The sequence below is a fragment of the Tursiops truncatus genome, chromosome Y, assembly GCF_011762595.2.
Source record: "Tursiops truncatus isolate mTurTru1 chromosome Y, mTurTru1.mat.Y, whole genome shotgun sequence".
NCBI lineage: Eukaryota > Metazoa > Chordata > Mammalia > Artiodactyla > Delphinidae > Tursiops > Tursiops truncatus.
The window spans coordinates 3,970,280-3,984,449 of NC_133428.1; positions in this window are offsets into that span (position 1 = coordinate 3,970,280).

Here is a 14,170-nt window from a genome sequence, read left to right on the forward strand (position 1 = left end):
AATACGTGAGTGAGAGAGAAGCTTTGTTCAGGTGTGAGTTATAGGCCGTGAGTTCGGTGTGGTCGAATTAACAATACCGATTCACTGAGGTGTCTTTAAACAGAAACACACGTAAAACAAGGTTAGGTACTCATTGATGAAAATGTGGTGACCAGAAGTTCACAGGAACCTAACCCTGGAGTTCCCCTGGAACCAGTGGTCCAGTATTCACTAATTTGGGGCAACTTTATAGAGCATCACAACCATGAATAATGAGAACTGACTGTAAATGGTTATAAAAGTAATGCTTTCCTTCATAGTGTGTGTATTAGTGCCCTTGGGCTGCAATAACAAAACACCACACACAGGGCAGCTTAAAGAGCAGACATTATTTCTCCCAGTCTTGGAGGCAGGAACTATGAGATCCAGCTGTGGGCAGGGCTGGTTCCTCCCGAGGCCTCTCTCCTGGGCATGTAGACGGCCGTCTCCTCCCTGTGTCCTCCCGTGGTCGTCCCTCTGTGTGTGTCTGTGTCCTAATCTCCTCTTCTTATAAGAACCCCACTCCTATGGGATCAGGACCCACCCTAATGACTTCATCTTACATTTATCACCTTTTTAAAGACCCCATCTGCTAATACAGTCCCATTCTGAGGTCTTGGGAGTTAGGGGTTCAACACGTGATTTTTTTTTGTTGGGAGGAGGATGACAGCAATTCAATCCAAAATGGTGTTGCTATGGTTTTTTTTGGTCTTACAGTCCGCATTTACTTTCTTGCTCTTTGCGTTTTGCAGAGAGATTATAAGAATCAGGAATACTAGGGGGGAGGTTCATGGTCTTTTGTTCATTGTTGTCTCCACCCTCCAGTCATCTGAAGAGAGGCCATGTGAACCCACGCTGGAAAAGCTGAGGGGTATACGTGCTGCTGAGACCGATAATTTAAGTCATTTGAGTGTTCGATATGATAGTCAGAAAAGCTGTAAAGAGAACTGCCAAGCCAGTTTTTCACTTAGATTAACTCGTGAAGTGTGAGGCCCCCCCCGCTTGTGTTGAGCCAGTCCCTGTTTGCCATGATCATTTCCAGTTATGGCTCTCGAGTGCCTGGAATAATGGTCAGTGATTGGTACATTATAGACAGACATACTCACAGTCAACACAGTCTCACAGATTGTGAGAACTTCAGAATTAGAGTAGTAATATATGTACAGTGTTGCCGGAGAATCCCTGATGTAAATGGGTGAGCACTCTAATTAACCTGGGTGTTGCAGGAAAGTGAATAGCAGCTGTTCTTAAAAACGATGAGTCATTCTTCTGTCTGTGATTTCCAGTCTTTGTTCAACGGTTTACTCTGTTTGTGTGTGCCAAAACTCCACTTTGTGTCGCCAAAATATTATTTGATATTTTCACTGACTTTTAAAAATGACTTTTTATTTTATAGACCAAAGCGCAATTGATGTCTGACTCTTTGCACGCAGGATTTTTTTTTAATTCTGAAATATATATAAGTGGCAGGTATTAATAAATATCATGAGTGTGTGTGTGTGTGTGTGTGTGTGTGTGTGTGTGTGGTGGGTAGGCAGCTCTGGACTACACATCATGCAGTGTTGACTAACATTAATCATTTAGGTATTTGGAGGTAGCCTAGAAGATTATGTACCTAATATTGGTTATATCCGAGCAATATGGCGTATGACTTTATTTCAATCTATGTACTTATGCATAATTGGTTTGACGATATTGACTTGGTTAGGAGTTGAGTCAATTAAGCAGTAAGGAGAGTTCTGCTGCTCTTGTATTGGTGATGAGGGTTGTTTCCCTGATGTAGTAACTTCTTACAAATTGCTTTGGAGTATTTACACGCAGCCTTAGTATTTTCCCTCAAATATGATTTTAGGATGAATGAAATGACAATCTAAGAGAGAGAGACGTTCTTTGTGCTGTTACAAATAAGAATGTAGGAGCTTCTGGTGACTTGAAAACCACGTGTCCATAATGCTATTATTTAACCTGGGAAGAGAATGATTAGGTAGTTATGCACGAACTGCGGTTAGTGTCATAGTTGAATGGGAGTGTTGAAGGTATTACTATTCCATCTGGATTTTAAAATCTTAAGTGAGTATAAAAAAAGTTTAGAAGACTTCAGATATCTCATGTGAAATAATAGAAAACATTTTATTGGTCTCACCCCAGGTTCCCGGCACAAGCTCCTAGGAGGTTCTTTTATTTTTTTTTAATTGAAGGATAGTTGATTTACAATGCTGTGCCTATCTCTGCTGTACAGCAAAGTGACCCAGTTATACACATAGAGACGTGCTTCCTTTTTATATTCCCCTCTGTTATGGTTTATCCCAGGATATTGAATATAGTTCTCTGTGCTCTACAGTAGGACCTTGTTGTTTATCCATCCTATATATATAATAGTGTGCAACTGCTAATCCTAACTCCCAATCCATCCCTCCCCGCTGCCACCCCGCACCTTGGCAACCACAGGTCTATTCTCTATGCTTGTGAGTCTGTTTCTGTGTCGTAGATAAGTTCATTTATGTCATATCTTAGGAGCATCTTTTGTTCTAATATCCGGTTTTTGCTCCCTTCCCAGACTCAAGCCTCCTAAATCCCTTGGAATTTCCTGGGTGATAGAAACGTCTTTTGTTCTATTGAGGTGCCTCTCAGTGGGCTCCTGCGTGGGGACTGGTCACCAGAGAGACCACGGCTAGATTAGAAGCTTGGAACTCCCCACCTCCAGAGAGGGTGGAGGGGCTGGAGGTTGAGTTTTGACTCGAAACTTGGTGAAACCTTCACAAAAATCCCGATAGTAGTGGGTTCAGAGAGCTTCCAGGCTTGTGACCGGGTCCACACGTCGGGAGGGTGGTGCACCCCAGCTCCTCGCGGACAGAAGTTCCTGTACTCGGGACACTTCCTCACCTCACCCTGGGTACCCCTTCCTCTGGCCGTTCATCTGGATCCTTTATGAAACCCCTTATTGTGTAATAAACTTGTAAACCTAAGCAACTGTTTCCCTGAGTCCTGTAGGCTGTTCTAGCAAATGATCAAACCCACGCAGGGAGTGGTGGGAACTCCGATTTATAGCTGGTCGACCAGAAGCACAGGTGACAACCTGGGTCTTGCGTTTGGCCCCTGGTGACAGCTGTCTTGTGGGACGGAGCCCGTCACCGGTGGGTTCCGCACCAACCCCGGCTAGCGTCATCCTTGAACTACAGGACACCCAGCTGCTGTGGTGGAGAACTGCTTAGTGGGAGAAACCCACCCCCACACACATCTGGTGACCAGAAGTGTCGGAAGTGAAGTGTTCTGTGTGAGTAGTGAAGGGTAGGCACACAGAACTAACTTTTACCTGGGTATCTTTTACCGTATTTTTGAGATATGACTCTCTCCATTCAGGTTTAAAATAAAATGCATATGATCTATCATGAAGGAGGAGATGGGCTTTTTGGTTCGTTTGACTTCTTATTTATTTACTTTTTAAATTTTTATTTTATTATTATTACTTAAAAAGTTTTTAGTTTATATTGGAATATAGTTGATTTACAATGTTGTGTTAGTTTCGGGTGTACAGCACCGTGATTCGTTTATACATACACATGTATCTATTCCTTTTCAGATTTTTTTCCCATATATGTTATTACAGAATATTGAGTAGAGTTCCCTGTGCTATGCAGTAGGTCCTTGTTGGTTATCTATTTTATATATGGTAGTGTGTGTATGTTAATCCCAAACACCTAATTTATCCCTCCCCGCCCCCTTTCCCCTTTGCTAACCATAAGTTTGTTTTCTGTCTGTGAGCCTGTTTCTCTTTTGTAAATAGGTTCATTTGTGTAAAATTTTTTTTTTTTAGATTCCACATACAAATGATATTATATGATATTTAGATAGTTTTTGCATGGAAAAGGCCACATGTCCAAAATTTCCTAACAACGATTTTAAAAAAGTTTTTTTTTCATTAATTTATTTATTTACTTATTTTTGGCTGTGTTGGGTCTTCGTTGCTGCACGCGGGCTTTCTCTAGTTGCGGTGAGTGGGGTCTGTTCTTCATTGCGGTACGCGGGCTTCTCATTGCTGTGGTTTCTCTTGTTGCGGAGCACGGGCTCTAGGAGCATGGGCTTCAGTAGTTGTGGCTCGCGGGCTCAGTAGTTGTGATTCACAGGCTCAGTAGATGTGGCCCATGGGCGGGCTCGACAGCACAGGCTCAGCAGTTGTGGCGCACATGCTTAGTTGCTCCATGGCATGTGGGATCTTCCCGGACCAGGGCTCGAACCCGTGTCCCCTGCATTGGCAGGCAGGTTCTTAACCCTCCGCCACCAGTGAAGCCCTCCTAACAACGATTTTTTGCTTGGTTTTGCTTTTTGGGAGGGTACAGGAATACAGCAATGCTTTTTCTGGCTGTCTGACAAACACATGAATCAAAAGCTTCCATTCCTAAAACTACATTAGGCATACTGTCCAACCGTATCAGAGCAGCGTTCATCCTCCTCCCTAAATTGAGGCAATGAAAAGGGACTCACCCTTTAGGAATGCTTGATTTCTTTGACTACAAGGCTGTGTTGTCCACGCAGAGAACGTTTAACGTGCGGACAAGCCTAGTTCACCGGAAGTGAATTGTTGTTGCAGGACATCTCTATGCAGCCTGGACCCCCTAGGCATCCAAGGCTCACTCGTGACCCCCGTCCACTTGCCTTTGGGGAAAAATTGGCATTCTAGCCATCTGTGTTCCCACTTCCCTCACACCGGGGGTCTCGCTTCCGAGATGCTGTGTAAAGAGTAATATAAGTCACCTTCCTCAGCGCGTCTTCCCTACTTCATTCTTATTCACCACGACTTGCGAACGGCCTTGAGTAGTCAAGATGCAGTCTCATCGCCAGCACCCGGCACGTCCCACTGCAGGAGCATCCCAAGCAAAGACGCAGCCCCAGTGGAAACCAGTCTCTGTTACAAGGGAAACCGTTTCTCGGTGAGACCACAGACCTTGAAGAATGCCCACCTTAGGCTCCTGACCAATTTCTCCCAGACCTGCTTAGAGGCAGTTTTCGGAACGTAAAAGGGTCATCAGTGCTCACACTGCAGGGAAGAATCACCTTGTTCCTCATGGAAGAGAAGTCTCCTTGGCTTGCAGCAGGTGGCAAGCCCGTCGTCAGCCCGTTAAGGTGTCAGACCCTGGGGACGGCAGGGACTGTCCCTGCTCTCTCCTGCCATGTGGATCTCCTCCAATGAAAGATGTGCTTTTAAAAACAATTTTTTTCATTTTAAATTTTTAGTTATTTTTCTAATTTTTATCTTTTATTTATTTTAAACATTGCAGTATGGTTGCTGTACAATATTATATAAGTTCCAGGTGTGCAACATAGTGGTTCGCAGTTTTTCAAAATTATACTCCAGGGATAGTTATAAAATATTGGCTCTATTCCTTGTGCTGTACAATACATCCTTGTAGCTTACTTATACCAAATAATTTGTACCTCTTACGCCCCTACCCCTACGTTGACCCTCCGTGCTTCCCTCTCCCCTCCGGTACCACTAGTTTGTTCCCTATCTCTGAGTCTGCTTCTTTCTTCTTATATTCACTAGTTTGTTATGTTTGTTAGATTCCACACATAAGTGATATTGTATGGTATTTGTCTTTCTCTGTCTGACTTACTTCACTGAGCACGATCATTTCTAGGTCCATCCATGTTGCTGCAAATGGCTTTATTTCAGTCTTTTTCATGGCTGCGTAATATTCCATGTACCACATCTTCTTTATCCATTCATCTGTCAATGGACATTTAGGTTGTTTCCATGTCTTGGCTATTGTAAATAGTGCGGCAACAAACTTTGGGGTGCAGGTATCAAAGATTTGCTTTTTTGAACCCAAGAAGACAGAGGGAGCTTTGCCAGCAGTTTTGGCCCTGGACCTTAAAGAACCACTCATTTTTACAGCACTAATATCTTTGTGATATTACAGCACTAATATCTTACAGCTTCACACACAAGAATCTCTTTTCCCAAAGTGAACTGAAATTCTGAGATGACCCTAAGAATTTTTTTTTTTTTTAATGTGGAAGAAAGGTGATTAAGTTTGAGTACAGCAAGGATGGTGAAAATTAGTAAATCACTGTCTTTTCTTTCCTGGCATTGAAGCCAATGTTCAGATGTATTTATCATTCTGGTGAAGGAGCTGCCGGTTTTAGAAATGTGCCCTTGTGGTTCAAAAAAGAGACATTTATATCATTTTTTTCTAGCACCATGGTTGACCTTTCCATATTTGGAGTTCAGTTTTACTCAGAGATTCAACCAAGCTCAGACACCCACAGCCCCCAGCTATTTCTGTATGTGGAGTTACATTCCTAAGTCAGTTTGGTGTTAGACAATGGTTTTTTGTTTGTTTGTTTGTTCCCAGTTGGGTGATTCCATTTATAGCTTTTCCCACCCAGATTTCTTCAACAGATTTGATCCTAGTGAGAACACGTGCTCTCTTAAAAGGAAGGGAGGGAGGAAGGAAGGAAAATTAATGTGTGAAAATTAGCTGTTCTATTCAGAAATGTTCATATTATTCCACAGGCAATGTGATTTAGGAACAAAACATGTTTTTAAAAAGATAACTTACAGGGCTTCCCTGGTGGCGCAGTGGTTGGGAGTCCGCCTGTCGATGCAGGGGGCGTGGGTTCGTGCCCCAGTCCGGGAGGATCCCGCGTGCCGCGGAGCGGCTGGGCCCGTGAGCCATGGCTGCTGGGCCTGCGCGTCCGGAGCCTGTGCTCCGCAACGGGAGAGGCCACAACAGCGAGAGGCCCGCAAAAACAAACAAACAACAACAACAAAAATAATAATAATAACTTATAGCTTTTTTCCATAACCAGCGTGGGTTGAGAATCAAACTTCTTCCTATGCCTTCTGAAACTCCCTGTTTACATTTCGTTCTGCTTTTTAATTACATGTGGTAGATCTTCTATCAAACTTCTGCGTTTATCTGTCCTTCCCATTCAGAATAGCAATCATTTATGATCCTATGATTACACTGCAAACCCACATAGAGAATAACTTGGGTGCCTGGGCAGCCACACCTAGAGATTTTCAACAGCATCCTCCTCCCTGAGAAACAAAGCTTTCTCACCACAGGGCCTTCTAAGCTAGCCTGTGTCCAGATTATTAGAACGTTTTCCTTTGGAATCTCATTTAGTTTTTGCACATGTTTTTATTCATCAAGAGCTTCTCTCTTCCCTTGTGAGGGGTGTAAGCTTCTGTTTCAGCGCAGGGAAACCCTTCTTCCTAGGAGTACCTAGAGCAGCTTCTGTTTCCTTGCCCCAAACCTAGCAGGTACCATCCTGAGTCGATGGGGACGGCAACTCATGCTGTGCAGACTTGCCACGGTGGATGGAAGGAGGAAAGCTGGGTAGCAGATGAAAAAGAACAAACAGGACGATGTGCTTCGTTGCGAGGGATACTCCTTACTTAATTCTGATTCATTAAGGTGGTTCAGTTTAGATTAAGTAAGTACTTTCAATTCACATTTTCACACAGTGAATAAATACATCGATGACTGTCTTCACTGCATTTTAATATCTAAGTCAAGGTCACCTCAGCATTGGGAAAATCCATTTCCTGAAGCACAGGAATGCCCCTGTGCTTTAGCAGAACAAGGAATTCTGGAAACGGAAGTTGCCTTAGAAGTCATTTCATTCCCCACCCGTATCCTATAGTTGGAGGAAAATAGTGGTGCTTGGCAAAGATTAATGAGTTTTAGTTGGATCATGACTGAAATACTTCAGTCTGAATGAGCAGAAGGCCAATCATTTTTATATCCTGATTGTACAAAATAAGTCTGCTATAAGTAATGATAATAATGGGATTTGCACAGCTGCTGAGAAATGTAAGAGACATTTTAAACAAATGCAACTTAAAACTACTTCTTTTAATAATGTTTAAACCCCCTGAGTGTTCATTTTAAAATTTACTCTTCATTGAATCATTGAAGGGTATACACTTTAAATTACTAAGCAAGTGACAAACCATACTTAATCAATTTTATTTGCTATGCTCTGACTCAAGTATATGCCCAATTACTTGCTGATTGCTCTTAGATAAGTTTCTACTTTAAGAAATAAAGTTTGAAAATAAATTATGTTTTCGATATTACTTATTTTTCTCCACAAATGTATACAGATGTCCACTGTCTGCCCTATTTAACGTGGTCTGACTTTAGCTCATTCAATAAACTAGTACCTTTTGCTAAGCACTTAAATGTCTAAATTAATTCAGTACAAGCAGAAATCCATTTTATAAGGCCAGTGCACAGACAGCTAATTTTTTAGTTGACAAAAGCGCTCAGTATACCCTTAATACCCGAAATAATTAAGCTTATTCATTACTCAGTCAGCAAAGCTCCTTTCTGTAGGATATTTGTTCAGGACGCCTAAAATGAAGTGGCAGATGGCCATTACATACTGACCCTTAAAATCTGAAAGAGCCAATTGGCCATAATTGTGTTGTCACTCTTGCTGTTTTTGAAGCCACCTAGACTGTTGGACATACTGTAGAAAAATTAGAATTGTTAATTATACAAAATAAAACATTCAATCATCTGTGACTTGATAGCCTCATAACTTATGTCAACGGAACTGAAGACCATTTGGAAAATGGTCAATTCGTTACCGAAATTCTGTGAACGTTGCTACCCTGGTGGGTGTATTGGGTCCGACGTGAGCAGTGAGCTGAGATATAAACAGGCACAGAGGCTTTCTTCAGCTGATCCCCTATGGCCTGCATCCAATCTTAGCCTCGTCATGGTTTTCCCACAAACAGCAGGAGACGGCGCCCATGAACACACACACAGACACACAGACACGCACACACAGACTCCATCAAAGGGAAACCACATATCCCATCCTCCCCAAGCCCTGGCCGCTGTCATCTACTTCAGCAGGTGTCTGGCTCTCAATGGCGTTGAGTGATGAATGGGTAGAAGAGAGGGATGGAAGCCCTCCTCTCAGTTTATCCTGGAAGCCAAGGAGGATGGAGGCCTAAGAAAATCCACAGTCTCCCTCGTGCCATTGATTTTGAAGGCATTGAGCATCTTCCCTCATCTCCCCGACCCCGTCCTGCGTCCGTGGAAAGAACAAAGTGTGTGTTGCTTCTGTGCCGTTCGCTTTAAACACTCTCAGTCTGTGTGAGTTCTTCCCCGGCAGAGGAAGCCAGCAGGGTCGTCCTACTTAATAACAGCTTTACTGTCAGTGAGTTAGAAATATTCTCGTGAGGAAGAACTAACACATACCTTTTCTGTCTCTGAACATCATGCAGCTTCTTGAAAAGTTTATAAAACGTCTCTATAAAAGATCTCTGCCCCTTAGTGGACAGACTAGATATCCGCCATATATCTTCTTCAGAGATCCAACCCTGCTGGTAGAATGAAGTGAACAAATTATTATTACTTTTCATCTTTTTAGTGATGTAGGGTTTATGTACAATATTATATAAGTTGCAGGAGTACAACGTAGTGGTTCAATGTTCTTATAGGTTATACTCGGTTTGTAGTTATTATAAAATGTTGGCTGCATTTCCTGTGTTGTACAATATATCCTTGTAGCTTATTTTATACATAATAGTTTGTGCCTCTTTTTTTTTTTTTTTTGCTGTACGCGGACCTCTCACTGCTGTGGCCTCTCCCGTTGCGGAGCACAGGCTCCGGACACGCAGGCTCAGCGGCCATGGCTCACGGGCCCAGCCGCTCCGCAGCATGTGGGATCTTCCCGGACCGGGGCACGAACCCGTGTCCCCTGCATCGGCAGGCGGACTCTTAACCACTGCGCCACCAGGGAAGCCCAGTTTGTGCCTCTTAATCCCGTACTCCATCTTGCCCCTCCCCCCTTCCCTCTCCCCACTGGGAACCACTAGTTTGTTCTCCATCTCTGTGAGTCTGTTTCTTCTCCGTTATATTCGCTAGTTTGTATTATTTTTTAGATTCCACATGTAAGTGATATCATAGAGTATTTGTCTTTCTCTGTCTGACTTATTTCACTCAGCCTGATACCCTCCAAGTCCATCCATGTTGTTGCCAATGGGAAAATTTCATTCTTTCTTATAGCCGAGTAATATTCCACTGTGTATGTATATCACATCTTTTTTAACCATTCCTTAACCATAAAAATTTATTATTTTTTTAAATTATGAAGTAACGACCATGAATCTAGTAGCTAGGCTTTCTTTGGCAAAGATTACTCCAAACAGCAGTTATTATTAAGGAAGAAAGCAACTTCATTATATTTATATCGTTGTATGATGTTTTTAACACGTCTTCTTTATCTCTGATATAAAGGAGAAAAAAAAAGTTAGTATAACTAGATACAGTCTTCATAGGTTTATTGGTCTAAATAGTTGGATGATTTTTTTTTAAGTAAAATATTTCAGACAATTCCTATCCACTAATGAATTTTACCTGCCTTATATTCTACTGTATTGAACCCTTTCAGGAAGAATAAACTTGTCCGGATAATTTTTTTTGAAACAGCGACTGGAACCACTTTTTTAGTCTGGTAGAATTCTAACTAGTAAATTCTTTCCATCAGATTTTGATAGTTTTTAAGTCTTGCCAATATTCTTCATGTCACATTGTTTTAAAAATTAATCCAATGTGCCATTTTATGTTTACATACAAGTTTATGACTTGGAAAGAAAATCAGGGTAGAAAGTTTGCTACAGCTCTTCATCTGGGCCTAAAACAATTTCTAGATCCATCACTAGAGTAGCCCCCGCTCACCACAACTACAGAAAGCCTGCACGCAGCACTGAAGACCCAAAGCAGCCAGAAAAATAAAATAAAACAAATAATGTCTGCAAGTGACCGTCGCACATCTGACCCTCTTGCCCTGCTACGATTCACAGCTGTCTTTGGGGATAACAGCTGAAGCCACTCTTTATGAGGTATGTGTGTCCAACATTGCAGAAGTGCCTCTTTTTAGGTGAGATAAGCACTACAGTGCTACATACTCTGACAACGTCCTGTGAAATGTGCAAATCACAACCGTCGGGTTTCGGGTTATAGACGAGATGCAGATCCGTCGGGTTATAGACGAGATGCAGATCATGAAAATAAATACGGTGCACAGGGGAAGAGAAATCTTGCGTCTCCCATTCCGCGCACTTTTCACATTTCCACCTTCTTGGATCTTTTCTAATCTCCTTGGTGAAATTTTGTTTTGTTTTTTTCTATTTGTTTTCTCTAAAAACAAGTTGAAACCTTATCTATTTTTCCCTCCCTCCCTCCTTCCTTCCCTCCTTCCTTCCTTCCTCCCTTCCTTCCTTTTTTCCTTCCTTCCTTCCTTCCTTCCTCCCTTCCTCCCTTCCTTCCTTTTTTCTTCCTTCCTTCCTTCCCTCCTTCCTTCCCTCCTTCCTTCCTTCCTCTCTTCCTCCCTTCCTTCCTTTTTTCCTTCCTTCCTCCCTTCCTTCCTTCCTTCCTTCCTTCCTCTCTTCTTTCCCTCTGGTCTCTTTAGATTTTCCTTATTAAAAATCAGTGTGCAGAGTGGAGCAACATTTCCATCTCTGTGAAAATAACAGTTTGGGGTAAACATTGGATTCTGTAATAAGCAGAGAGCAGCGTGTTGGAATTAAATCATCCACCACCAAAAGCAGAGTAAATAAATGTTAAACGGAAGGGCTGAGTTTTCACATCATGCTAATTACTATCATGCCGTTTGATTAATGATTGGAAGTAATTACTATACTTGTAGCTTTAAAAAAGGAACTGTACGGCTGCCTGCGTTTTTCAGGATCAGACATCCTGATAATAATGATAGACCTTCTGATTCTTTTTTTCTTTCTCTTCCTTTGTTTTCCTAACTTTATTCTAAAAGAGAACAAAGAAAATATGATTAACCTCCCGCCAGCCTGGTGAAATATATATTAAAAGACCAGATTAAAGTCTGGAGGGAAAAGAGTTTGACAGTGTCTGTCAGCTAAGTGCTGGTTTCTCTTTTCTCGTGATTTCTTGTAATGGGAATCTCTCTGCTTATATTACAGGGAGACCCTCCCTATATACGGAGAAACAGCACAGGCCAATGATGCGGCATCAGCCAGGGCTGAATGGCTCAGAATTCAGGTTTATATAGGGGATATCACAAAACACTTCCTTCACGATTATGTAAAACTATCACTTCACATGTTCATTTTGTAGTAACCAAATGCCAGATTTACCATGTGAACAGAAGTTTAGGTCAAAGAAAGACAAGTGGAGGAAAAGAAATGTTGTAGCAAAGACCCAACCTACAAAACTCCATGGCTGTGGTGATCCAGGCCAGAGTCGCATTCCGAGGAGCTCGTCTGAATCCCAGGTCCTTCATCTCACCTGTAATTTGTAGCAAATCTTGGATGGAAGTCCCCTCAGCTTGGTCTCCATAAAAGAAGTTCCGTTCACCCTACACGTTGGGGCCTGCACACCAATTAAAAGCTGAATCGGCTTCCATGATAGAGACGCTGATTTTCTGATGTCCAAGCTGAAAGTACCCCTCTAAACTAAACAGATTAGCTTTTGGTAACCTAGGCAGATCATATCAGGGTAATTAAACACTAACCAAAAGCAAAGGGCAGGAAAAGGGGAAAAAAAATGAGTGTGTGACATAAGAGCTCTAGGTGCATGTTCCCTAACACTCACCCCAAATATTGGGAAGCGAAAATGAATATTGTTCTGTGAATTCGTTATTCCTGTGAATAAAAGAAATAGAATTTATTCTATCAAAGAACAGAATATTCATGTACAAAGAGCATGCATATATACTTCCATCGTATCCTCTGCAACTTTCATAGTGGACCCACTTGTAAATTTTCCCAGAATTGTCATTGTATTTATTACAAGCTTTTCATTCTATGTGAAGGGCGGGTAACTATGGCCCATTTTTTGGTAAAATGTTTCATTGGAACACCGCTCTTCCCACTGTTTATAAGCTATAACCACAGAGTTTGGTTGCTAAAGAAAACATGTGGCCCCCAAATTCTAAAATATGCACCACCTGGCCCTTAACAGAAAAAATTCCCAACACTGTCATATTTGGTGTTGTGTTTAATTTGGGGTCTTTTGACATGGAGACGTGTTTAAATTGGTTTTTACGTAGTTATATGAATCAGTTATTTTCTTTATAATAATAAAAATATATCTTTATGATGATAAAGATAATATTTGTTTCCTGGTATTTCTCCTTTGAGTGTCAAGGCCTCTATCAAAATATGATCACCGGGGCTTCCCTGGTGGTGCAGTGGTTGGGAGTCCGCCTGCCGATGCAGGGGACGCGGGTTCGTGCCCCGGTCCGGGAAGATCCCACATGCCGCGGAGAGGCTGGGCCCGTGAGCCATGGCCGCTGAGCCTGAGCGTCCGGAGCCTGTGCTGCGCAACGAGAGAGGCCACAACAGTGAGAGGCCCGCATACTGCCAAAAAAAAAAAAAAAATATATATATATATATATGATTACCTACATATTATTATTAATTATATTCTGATCTGGTTTGTTCATATGAAGACATAAATATGCATGAGTATAGCTTTTATGGTTAAGAGCATTCACTGTGTGAGGGTTTTATATATGTGTAATTCATCATACACATTTCGTATCTATTCTTATCTTACCATACACACATATATAAAATTATTACTGTATATTATAATATTACCAATCCTAGTGAACAGTAGAAAGAAAGAAAAATAAACTAGCTGAGTAAAGATTGTCAGGGAAGAGTTAAAATGGCCATTAGAGAAGATGTGATCTCCTACAAGACAAAAAATTATACTGTATCTCTACGACTCAAATTTAACGAGAACCCAGCAAGAATACTACACAAAGGATTAATTTACAAAATCAACTTTAAAAATTTTATACTGTTTTTCTGCTCCTCAATAATGAAGGGCTAAGTATAATGCAAATTATATTTATTGCAATATCAATTGTAAAAGGATTAAAAATCTGAGAATTAACTTATCTAAACACGTACAGTTCAACAAAGGAAAACAGACTCATACAAATGATCATCAAGATCTCGGAAAGCATGACAAATATAATAATATAAATTCTCCCCCAGATTTGATCATGCGCTCAGAGAAATACCAGTCAGAATTCCCACTGGTTCTTTAGAAGCTCCGTTAACGTACCCGAAAGTTTATGTGGAGGATAGAAAAAACAACATAGCTAAGTCAAAATGGAAAAATAAGGATGAACAGAGCTG